The sequence below is a fragment of the Catharus ustulatus genome, chromosome 2 (genome assembly GCF_009819885.2).
Source record: "Catharus ustulatus isolate bCatUst1 chromosome 2, bCatUst1.pri.v2, whole genome shotgun sequence".
Lineage (NCBI taxonomy): Eukaryota > Metazoa > Chordata > Aves > Passeriformes > Turdidae > Catharus > Catharus ustulatus.
The window spans coordinates 18,299,761-18,312,193 of NC_046222.1; the positions used below are offsets into that span (position 1 = coordinate 18,299,761).

The 12,433-nt window shown below is 41.6% G+C and overlaps 1 long non-coding RNA gene across 1 annotated transcript; it reads right to left on the bottom strand.

Moving 5' to 3' along the window:
• Window positions 1-2,168: 2,168 nt before the first annotated feature.
• Window positions 2,169-10,206, bottom strand: LOC116993224. Its single transcript, XR_004417222.1, has 3 exons — window positions 9,799-10,206; window positions 9,455-9,630; window positions 2,169-3,039 (listed from the first exon to the last, which is right to left on the bottom strand). It is a non-coding gene; the product is annotated as an uncharacterized LOC116993224 (long non-coding RNA).
• Window positions 10,207-12,433: the final 2,227 nt, after the last annotated feature.

A 12,433-nucleotide genomic window follows, 5' to 3' on the forward strand; every position in this document is an offset into this window, starting at 1 on the left:
GTATGGCATACTGTTGGTGAGTGTGATACAGCCTTTAATTGGGATTTCCTGCTTGAGGTACATCAGTATCTCTCATCTTGTACTTTCTATGGCTGAGTCCTTCATGGTCAGCTTTTGGGTCTAGTTGTGTCTTTTTCTGGAGGACAAGAGGTGGTGTTTGATGTGTTCTTTTTCTTAATCTGGAGAGATCTTGTGGATACAGTGGAGATGTAATATGGCCATTTAAATCAGTTTATCACCTCACAGGTACATTGCAATCAAGGAACTGAGACAAGCAACTTGCAATAAGAAAGCTGCCAGCAAGATTTGGGCTGCCAAAACTTCAACAAATCATCTGTGTGAGCCTCATGTTCAGCACACGGGGTCAGACCTGCGCTTCCCAGGAACCAACTAATCCCACAACTGTGTAGTAAATAAAGGTGGACATCTTAGCTAATGAATTAGCCATGGAGAAAATAAAGCACACAAATTACAGTCAACTGCTTATAATTGTGACCTTCCTAGAGAATGACTGAGTGAGGATTAAAGAATTATTGCATGGGTGTTTGCTGACACAATTTGGTTGCGGAATAAATTTCCAGTTAATTGGTGGCAATCACTCCAGTCTTTGTCAGGCAGAATGGAGACTGTTCTTTGAGTGAAGCCCATGAAAGCTAGTGGAAAGACAAATGTCCAAAACATAGAACAGTTTTCAAAGGAGGGGCTCTGTGGTCTGCATGAAGCTTGAGATGAGGACTCATCCAAACCCTGAGCATCCCGGAGTAACTCTAAAGAGAAAGGAATGAACTAAAAGGTTTTTCTCCCATTGCTTCTGAGTTTCCAAAGATTATCAGGAAGTTGCAGAGAAATAGCTCATTAATTCTCAGCCTCTTGCTTTTTCTTTTTCATATCTGAATAACAAGATTATTTAAGTTACCGGTCAGATGATTAAAGTTTATTGGCATTTATTAATAGGTCAATGTCTTTATTCATTTTGAAGCTGGTATAAACAATTCTTATTTTTTTTTTCAAATGCCACAAATCTTTCTTAGCTATTTACTTCTCTTGGTATAATCTCTGCACCATTCCTGATTCTAGAAGAAATTCAAGGGAGCAACTGAAATTATGCCAGACATGTAATGTGAAAAAAAGGATCTGACCAGGCATTTTTCTTACTAAGTTAACATTCTGCTCCATTTCTTTTATTCTTTGTCTATTTTGAACTTTTTTTTGAAAAAGCATGAGAGCTGAGTATCTTGAACCAGCTGAGAGCATTTGTGTTTAGACATGAAGTTAAAGTTCAGTGTTTGCACCGAACAAAATATGTCTTTTGTCTTTAGTCATTTCCAGCATTTCCAGTTACAAAAACAAAAAAAACCCCTCCCAAAATCCCGTAACAGCCAAAACAACAACAATAGCAGCAACAACAACAATAACAGTAACAATAACAACAGAGATGCCTCCATTACCATGTAATAAAATTCCAGTCAGTTGAAACCTTTTCCTTTATGTATTTGAAATGTTTGGTACATGTGTTTCCTGCCAATGGTCACTGATTCTTCTCAAGATATTTTATTGGTCCATTGCCTCAAAATGCTTAATGTTCCTATACTCTCCATTTTAGCTGGCTAAAATCAATTTGTACCATGTTTTGACACTATATTTGAACACCTGCCAGCTGGTGACTGTGCTGATGGGGTGGGAACATGATTAGGCAAAAAGAAGGTCACGAGACAAGGATTAAATATAGTTAAAATTACTGTCAATATTCTGTGACATTAGGATTTCAGAGCTGTGACGAGTCTAAGTCTGTGGATATTGTTTTATAAGTTGTGTTGTTTTAACTCACTTTGTGACCTGATTCTGAAGGAAATTGCTTAATTAATGTTCTACATATTTGACAATAAAGTTCAAAGGAATCAAGAAGTACTTAAAGTATAGAATTAAAAATAACTCAATTTCTAAAATATCTGATACTGGTTAAATATACATCTTCTATCTACATTTAATTAAATTTCGTTTTAAAAATATCTCCTGGTTTCAAGAATTAGGTCAGTTACTACAAATACCTTGGCTCATTTAAACAGTTCTGAATATTACCACTATGAAAACTGACTTATACAATATTTATAATTTCACCTCTTTTTGGTTTTCAGGGAACTAAAAAATTCCTTATGCTTCTAAAACAGTGATAGTAAAGTAAAACACTTTATTTATGGTGTCAAGTCAGCCAGAAACTTGCAATTGCCTATAACAGTAATGCAAAAATGTGGTCATTGAATTCAGTGTGATCTCCATCAGGCTGTTGTGCATCACTTTCTGTGAAAATAGTTTCCTATGACTCTCAGGATCAGGAAGGACTAAGAATTTCAATAAACCAAAATTAGGTGTACTTTTTTAAAAAGAAAGGACTCAGCCTTTGCATTACACAGTCAAATAATTCTGCTGAAACCAATGAGACTCTCTGAGGGTTTTAGCTTGTTGCAGCTGAAAATTAGATCTGAGTCTGCAGGATTAGAGACTCAGGCATCATGAGCACTGAGTGAAAGCTAGAGCTGTAAGTGTGGAAGTCATATACCAAAGGGCACTTTGGGCAATTTCCCTTGATGCTCCACGTTGGAAGTGCACACCTCCCTCCTCCAGTTTTGGAGAGAACTGGGCTACTAGCACTTGGGTTAGATATCTAAGCACACTTACTGCCAACAGTGTTAGTAAGCTTGCACTTCTTGTGCAACCCTCTAGTCTTTTCCATGTTTGTCCTAGGAGAAGGAAGGCATGCAGCTGGGAGAAGCACACCTTTCTGAAAAGGCACAGGAACTGAGTGGGTCCCTAGCTGGGAGAAGTGTCACAGTGATGCTCCCATCCACAGCTGCAGCCATCTGGACTGCCTGTGAAAGCGGGTGGTCTCCCCAGACAGGCAGAAGCAGTTGGCACAAGACTGACTTGCAGGTTAGGATACAGGATATAAACACAGCTGCCTCGGACTTCAGATGCTGGTGGATTGAAAGGTGCAGAAGATTAAGTCAGGCAGGGGTCATTCAGTCCAGGCAGGGCCACATACTGTTGGATCAAAACAAGTAAGTTACACGCTGAAACCACTCATGTAATTTTTCCAAGTACAGACAGCAAGGCATCAGTGAAGACCATAAAAATCTGAAAAGTAAAATAGTGGTTGGCAGCTGCTAGACATGAAAGTGAAACACAGTTTGGGATGAAGTAACATATTCCTGAAATTGTCACTGCTCATGTTTTGACAGCATTACAAAGGAAATAATTTTCCCAGTTTTGAAATATGCATTTGAACGTCTGTTCCATTAAACACACATCAGTATGTTGCCACCTGTTCCAGTCATGCTTGATAATGAATGGTATGCAGAGATAATACACCTGCCTGGCCTTGTAAATGTTCTGCAGGGAAAAATCAAAATTAGGTAATGTAAGTCAAATTTGGATGGATAGTCCTGTTACAGTCAATGTTAAATCCAGTGCCCTTAATTACTTTGTTGCCTGAATTGGAAACCCTTCAAATAATGAGGGGGGGAAATAAAGCTTCTTGACAGTTAAGAGCCAAGGGATATAATTTTGTTGCAAGGCCCATCAGTTACCCACAGATGACAGCAAATCCCCATGCAGATCAATCAGAGAGGTGATAGAAAATGGAAGCAAGTGTTGGCACACACACTATTCAAAGATATTAAAGCTAATGTTGACGTGGCTAAAGATAAAGCAAGCAGAGCTGCCATTGAGATCCCACTGAAATCAGTACAAATCTTCCATATACACTGCAGGAATGTGATGTAGCTATTAAAAAAAATAGGAAAGAAAAGATACCAATTAAGGACAAGAAAGGGGTTAACTTTAAGCATATACTAATGCCTTTGACATATCTGCTAAAGCACTTTAAACAGCAGCTTATTTGCTGTCTGAAAACTGGGACTCTTATAATAGCTTGCAAAAATCTTTGAGGGAACCTCACTCTTGCATCCATGCAGAGCAGATACAGGCTTGTGGTGTGCTTTAAACCTCAGGGTAGAAATTTCTGCCTAGCAAGTTTTCCTGCATAAATATAAAAGACATTGAAGCTGTGGGTGTCTCTGCTAGAATGACTGTGAAGTACTGTAAATCAGCAAGAGATGAGAGGATAATATGCACATCTCACACACTCATTTCTGCCTGTTGGGCTCTTATGTGGTGTTGACTTGTGAAGAATCAGTGCCAAATGAGTCTGCTCCAAACAGGCTCTTGGACTGTTGTCCCACCATGGCATTTCATTACCCATCGTTTTTAAGGAGGGATGAGTGACTGTAAGCACTCACTGTGCAGTTTATCAAGCTTGCATGTAGCTTTTCTAGCTATGAGCTGTGTGAAGCTCAGAAACACTTCTTCCTTCTCCAGTTTTTTTTTCTTTTGAGAAACAAGGACTTACAGCCCTGCAGCCAGCAAGTCAGTCGCCTGCTTGTAAATCTCTAATAAACTTGCAGTTGCAAAGACTACCTGTCTGTCACAAACCAGGTGCACACTACATGGCTGGTAGCTCAAATACTTTTTATGTCATGTTTTTATACATATGTATATGTGTATGTATATGTATCACCCATGTAATTGAATCAAGACTGAGCAGAAAGTCGGGTTTTATAACTGGTTAATATTTCTTTTGCAAGCTTCTCCCCTGAGCAAGTTGTCACTGGACTGCAAGAAGCCAAGTTCACACTCTAGATATTTCAGCTAGGAGCATCACTGATCTGATCAGAAACTGGCTGTGAGCCACATCACTGAAATCCAGCTACTGCTGCAATTTTGTCTGAATTTAAGGATCACCAGTTCTGGATTCAGTAAATTATTGCTCACCAGTTAGGATGTTAAACATAGTGTTGCAGTCAAATACCGGATAATTACAGAGGGAGGTTCTCATGCTATATAACTTAGGAGCTAATTTAGGCTCCCAAGTCACTTAGAGAATCTGCAAAGAAACACTGATTCCCTCAAAGGAGAATTCAAACCTTCAAAATTAAATATCTCTGAGATTTTAAAATAACTGATGTGAACATAGCAACTGTCCTCCATGATTTGTAATTCCTCTTGTACTTTAACTGGCCATGAAATTTCTCACAACCTCCTTGTATAAAGCTGTTGTGTGATCTTGCAGAAGGTTGACAGACTTCTCTTGAACCCCACAGTACAGTACAGTACAGAAGGCTGCTTGTGCCTGGTGCCCCAATGGTCATCCTTTGGTAGCAGGGGAACTTTACTGTTAAATATGATTGTGTATTGATTCCTGATATTCCCAATTGAAAATATGGTACTGGCTTTATAAAAAATACCCCTGACAGCAAATTATTGAATTTTTCCATAATTCTGAGATGCCCCAAACATTATTAATATGCTTTCTTATCCCAGGCTCTGCTTTGTGAAGCTCCTACATATGATGAGTGTATCATGCATCACTCACTCACTCACTCACTCACTCACTCACTCACTCACTTACTCACTCACTCACAATATTATCCTATGAGGCCTGACATATATGATGAATTTAAAAAAAAACTCACCAGTTTTAATCCCTGCATTGTACTCAGTTCTTGAAGGGCCTGATCAGTTTGATACTTTTCTGACAGATGCCAATGACAGAATGTTCAGTTAAGTGTGATGTGGTGAGACAGGCTTTCTGTCATATAAACAATCATCATAAATACATGTAACGTGTAGAATCATAGAAAAGAGAGCTGGAAAGGACCTTAAAATGTCTCCCAGAGCAGGCCAGATAGCCTGATGGATATTTCTCTAACCTCCTCTTCAAGAAATCCGCAGATGGACCTTCCCCAAGTGGGCTATTTGCTGTCTTTACTGCCCTTAACTGAGCCAATGTGCTACCTAATGTCTTGCCAGAATCCTTTTCTGCTGCAGATAAAGCCTGCTGGTTTCTGTCTTATTCATAATGGATGCAGAAAACGTAAACCTCCCTTCTTTGCAGCAGCTTTTTCTGTATTTGAAAACCATTATCATGTCTCTGCTTCATTTTCTCTTCCATAGATTGCACAGTACCAATTAGTTCAATCTTCCCTTGTAGATCGTGTTTTCTAGTTCTCTGATCATTTTCTAGTTCTCTGATCATTCTCACACTGCATAATAAGAGCTTTGTGAAAGAAGAAAAGGAGTCAGAATTACTTTGCTTATTATTACTTCAATTAATTATTCAATCACAATGCATTTCATTTGGGTTATTTCTAGTCTAACTTTAGCTTTGATACTTAATAACGTGTACACAGATATACCCCTATGGATATTACTTCTGGGTTATGTTGGCTCACAGTCTTTGTGAGTTGCATGTCAGGGAATAACAGAAGTCTACAAGCCAAACAGACATGCTCTCAGGGCTAAGAAATACAGACATCCTCTCTTTCTTGCTATGTGGCAAGCTAACGCTCCCCTGGTAAAACTAGACGCTTGTCTGAAATTTTGTATCTGCTGCCAATATACAAGTCCACTGCAGAGGTGTGAACAGCTTCAGTCTGGCTGCCCTTCCTCATGCTGTTGGGCACAGCCCCAATCTCTGGGGCTTCTGCAGCTTCTGCTGCACGTACCTGACATGCTGGTTACCCCTCTGATCCCTGCTTGTTCCCACAGACCCATGGCTAACCACGGGCTCAGTGACTGCAGCATAACGAGTGGGAGGGGCTGAATTCAGATTAAAGCTGGCCTTAGTGCCAGCCTCCCGTGCCTAACAAAGCTGCCATCCAAATAGGCTTCCTCTGGACAGGGGTGGAAGGAGGGAATTTCCATGTAGTGCCGATGATATGCAGATCTGTTTTGAACAACACTTCTGAAGTGTTTCTGTACATTTCTGACCTAGCAGAGGTTTGCCTTTAATGGAGGCTTAAGTAACAGTCTTAACACAGTTTGCCAAATCAAAACACCAGGGCGGTCCCAAGCAGCTGTTACCAGAAAGAAGCTTCAGTTCTTGACTCTTCCAGTTGAGTAGCATATAAAAATAAAGCTACTGAAGTTCCATATAATACTGAAACAATGTTATTATGATATATGATGTATGATGTATATGGGAAGACTTAGTGCAATGCTTCCATGGATATGGTTTTGGGAAAATACTCTGTCTGCAATGAAGGCAAGAAGAAACTTTCAATCATGTCTACCAAAGCCAACGGATCTGAGTAAAGGAAATCGTGATTCTCATTAGCCTGAGTGCTATATAGAGGGATATCTGACAATCAAAGAGTTAATCCAATTGCAAAATAAAACACTTTTCATGTTACTTGTTCCCTTAAGAGGTGCTTTCTTCATTTTCACTCAAATTCTGTAAGAAAGAAAGAAACAGAAGATAAAAGCTGCTAGAAAGTTGTGCAATTTAGGGGAGAAAGGAGAGGAACAAAACCAGACGGGGAGAGAGGTGGAACAAAAGATACTCAATCGGAGAAAGGAGAGCAAAGAATATTCACTAAAAAGGAAAGAAAGGCTGGCATCAAAAGGGGTTTTCAGCCTCAGAAAGCAGCCAGCAGCCAGGCACTGCAGGTGGTATCACCAACAAATTCAATCTGCAAAGAGAGATACTCTTGCAGGACATGGTACTGGTGTAGGGGTTAGGAGAAAAAGTATGATTTTTATAGGACTGAACTTCAGAGGGATTCTTTAAGCATGAAGATTCAAGCTGTTTTCCAGTTGCTGAATGAAGCTCAGTGATCTGTTTCACCTTTTGTATTTCTCTTTTTTGATTGACCTGTTATTTGTGGACTCCTGCTTCAGTGAGCTATAATAATTTAAAAAGACTGAGCTTTTAATTAAAGGTGTAATGAATTTGGATTTTACTCACAGAGAAAAATGTTCTGTGTGGAAAATTGATATTTTAATATAAGAATATAATGCCTCTGGTGGAACACCCTTTTGAGGGAGACACAACTAAAGAAATGGGATATGATAAGAATTTTGTGGACTGCTCTAGTCTTCTTTTTCCCCCATAAAATAAATTATGCATTAACATCTTTGATTTCCCTAGGTCATCTAACTCCTAATATCCCCCAAAGGATGCTCAGCATCCTAATGCACCCTAAAGTGATGTCACATATGTGAATCACTGTCACCAGAATAAATGATTAATAATCTGTCAGTGCATGCTTTCTTTTGTTACTTTTGGCTTTGCCCCTGCACTGTTGGCAGGCACTGGCAGGAGCCTGGGGACCCAGCTCCGGGTGTCACCAGGAGGGAGCAGGGCAGCAGGGGCAGCACCCAGCAAGCCCAGTGCCTCCCTCCAGCCCTCCCAGGTTCCACCCCAGCACATCTGTTCTCCAGTGTTGATTGTCTGTGAGCAAAACCACAGATCAAACATGGTCTATGGAGGAGGAGATTTCATTTTCACAGAGCCATGCCAATGAATGTTCTCCATTTCCAAGCTCAGTTCTTCAGAGCTGTTCATGGTCTCTTTGTGAGCTGCACAAGGAATAAAACCAACAGGCAAGGCGAAGTTGGATGGGGGTCTGAGCAACCTGGCGAGTTGAAGTTGCCCGTTGTAGGGGGGATTGGAACTGGATATTCTTTAAGGTCCTTTCCAGCCCAAACCATTCTATGACTGTAAGACTTTCCAGTGGATGTGTTTTTGTTGCTTAAGTAATTTTTTTCAACAAGCCTGTTGTTGCCCTTCAGCACCTAGTGGCTCCTCTAGAACTAATCCCAGTTGTTATAAAATGAGCCCCACTCTCCCTTGCAGCTTTCTTTCCACAGTGGAGTTGGGGGTAAAACATGGGCTGGTGCTGGGCACGATTTCATAGTTAGATCTACGAGCACTGAAGGAGGGTAGAGAAACAATGCAGTTGTGTGAGCCTGGTCCCATATCTCTTCCAGTGGCTATTTTATGAAAAGGGAGGAAATTATTTTACTCAGGAGCCACCACTCCTCTCTCAGATTTGACCATTTGAAAGTTATGGAGAGTGGAATGGCAAAGCAAAAAGACATACACAAACTGGGTAGCATTAATAAGAAACCAAGATAGAAAATGTGTTTAAAGTATCTTCAGCTACTGCACTGACCTTGAGTTCTTTCACTTCATTAATTCTCAGATTTTTATCACCACACTTTCCAATTAAAAAAATTCTCTTCCCCCTTCCTGTAAAAAAATTCCTGTCCTTCCCTGTCCCACCCCTTACCAATCTCCCCCTTTCTTTCAACTCTCATAATCCTTGGCATGATAATGGCTAAGGAAACAGTTTCAGACAAAAGTCTGGTATTTTAATTTTGATAACCTTCCTGAGCAGCAGGGTTTGTGTGGGATGGAGATTAATGAAAGCCAGGCACAATGCACCCTTGTCACTAGGTAGAGTAAGAAGCAGATAACCCTTAGGGAAGCAAGTAGTTCAGAAGGGGAGTAAGTAATAACACATTTTAATTTTTCATGCATCCCTACCCACTCTTTAATGGAAGGAGAACCCAAATGGTAAGCAAAGAGAAAATGTAAAGGAAACAGCAGCCTTACCTTTGGATGGCTGAGAGGACAAGGGGCCTGGGGGGGCTTCTGCCAGCAGCAATTATCTGGCCCCAGCCAGGGCCTGCTGTAGCAAGTGGATGCTTTTTTCTGCCCATTTTTTCATCTATCTTAAGGAGGCAAGTTTACTTCACAGTTCCATAATCCCCAAATCCACATGGTGCCCACTGTTGTTGGTAGCAGAGGCAGAGAAGGGAGGAGAGATGATGGTGGGGCAGAGCCCTGGGCAGCCCTGGTGGGGCTGGCAGGGCTCTGTGAGGCACCTGACTTATGGACCAGTGCCCAGAAGCTGCCCAGCCAGGGCTGCAGCTCCCTGGCCAGGACGGGTAGCTCACCTGCCTGGCAGAAGGAGATTCCCTGCTCCCCAGGGCCATTCTCTGCTTCCAGGTCCTGTTCAGGGATTGCCTGAAGCCCCCTTGAAGCAGGGATTGCCTCAAGCCCCAAAAGTTGCTGAGAAACCTACTCATCTTCCTCTCAGCCCCATCAGGAAGCACCAAACCCATGTCACAAGAGATCCTTCAGCAGGAAGCCCCTCCTGAAGACTTGCACAGCATTTCCTAATGCATGGACGTAGCTGCCTGCTGCTATTTACTGCTGCATTTCCCACTAAGACATTTACCAGTGAGTCCATCTGTACGGCAAGGCACATCCCAGGTATGTTTCTATAAATAGGGCAGGGCAGGAGAAGTGTAGGAAGGGCTGCTCCTGCTTGATGAGGATGGGAGCTGAGCCATGTGTGTCTTCAGGACAGCTGCATACACAGCTGCCCAACCCACCATTTCCTCCCTCACAGACTTTCTGCATCTCACAAGTGGCCAAGAGATGGTATAGATGTGACCAGAAAAAGCAAGGTTTTGCTACTTCCTGGTGTTTTAACCACAAAGTTAAACTTCTCTCTTGAAAGTTGCCCCTGATCCTATCCTGTGATGGGACTTAAATAAATCTATAGTACATTTGATGCTTGGATTATTTTTAACTGAGTATAATTGTTGGCCTTTGCTAGTCTCCCAGCACCTCACTCAAATTGTATTAGAATGAGTAATTACTGAAGCAATCATGGATAAGTATCTCACTTCTTGACTTTTTGTGTCATGAAATAAGCTTCTAAGATTGTTTCTGAAGTGTTCCTTGAATGAAGACAGTAATTTCTGAATGAGTCTGTAGCTCAAGAGTGTTACTAGAATGAGGAGGGCAGGGGAAAAGCTGCCTGAAAGCATGGAGGACACAGGGTGAATCTTTGAAAACATGCAAGTGCCGTACATGTACATATCAAAAATGGTAAAGTGAAATAAAAAAGAAAATTATGAATTCACATGGGACAGCTTGAAACTGTTACCCATCCTGATGCCTTCCTGTTTGCATGAGGAAGTTACAAGAAGTGAAAGCAGAAATGAAAACAGCATGGCCAGACTGCAATTCCCCTTTCAGTTCAGTGCAGCTGGTGGATCTGCGCTTCTGAGAGAAATGATAGCATTTAGATGGTGGCAGGAACCACCCCAACATACAACACTGAATATGAGTAAGAATTTTTAGTAGGTCAGACAGTTTTGGGAACAGTCTGTTTCTGTTAATTACGAGTTCAAGGATGAGCCTTTCAGTTTCTGTAAGGTCCAGAGAGCTGCTCACTTGTCAGCCCTGTCACTTTTCTGTTTGTTGTTGTTCTCCTACAGCCCAGACCAGCAACCAACTCCATAAGAATTTAGTGACAGCAGCCTCGGGACTCTCCCCTTCCTGACTGGGTGGCAGGTCTGTCCTTGGGTCCCAGCTCCTTGCCTGCAGTCTCACTCTGGCTGCACCTCAGACAGGTTTTGACATCTTGTGTTGTGCTTTTTAAATTTTAGCTGTAGCCATGCATTGACCCCTCTTTTACCCATCTGCTTCCTGCTTTGTCGACCCTGTATGTTCAGTTTGCTAAAACTGTGGCTGGGTTTGAGCAGTAACAGCCTAATCAGAAAGCTCAAGAAGCTGCTTGTTTCCACCCATGCATGTAAATAGTCATAACAGACAAAAAAATTATTCAACTCTTTTCACATTCTAATAAACAAAAGCAACACCTATGCCACCAGCCCATATTACATCTATCTTGTTTTCCTCAAGCTTTTTTCAGCATCATAGTTTCAGGGGCAGAGAGCAGACACTTGCTGGTAAGACTGCATCTCATTTTGGAAATTTTGCCATGTTCTGGATTCCCCTCAGACACCTTGAAACGCTCCCTTATATCCAAAATATTACATACCATCAAAGAATTCATCTCGCAGCAGCAGATAGTTTCCTGACAACATGTTTTTGATGAAAGCTTCTGCTCTGTTCATTTGTAACCCTTTGGTTGTACTCTGGCTCAGGCTAGTGGATTCATCTGTTTTGTAACAACACGGGGGGGGTTGTGAAAGGTCTTGTGCATAGGTATCAAAATTGTCTGCTGTAACTACTGGCTACCACAATAACCACTGCAGAATGCAATAAATCTCACCCTAACTGCAGTAAATTTTGTCCCTGCTGTTGCTTTTAAAGCCTGTTTCCTACCTTTAATCTTCTCAGGAAACTTTTCCTGATTTGCAGCTTAAGTTTTTTTATAGGCAGGGTGTCCCTGTTGGTTTTTACCAGCTTCATGCATTCCTTTTCACTGTTTTTCTGCCTCCCTGGAGCTCAGTTACAGGATTGATCGACAGAGGGCAATAGTATCTCACTCCAGCTCCCAGTCCTCTTTCCTGCTTCTCTTTCCCCTCCCCTTTGAGTGTCTGCATCCATCATCTGCTTCTCCTACTTCCAAACTTTTACCTTTGACCAGTGAAGGAGGGTGCCTCCAGCAGTTATGGGGGGCATAAGAATATGTGTTACTCTGCAAAGCCTGGCACAGTGTTCAGCCAAAGGGCTTCTCTGTGCCCAGGGCAGTGACAGTGCTGAATGTTGACACAGACCCCAAAAAAGCAATTCCACAAATCACAGTCTGAGCATTGTTAAAAACCAGTG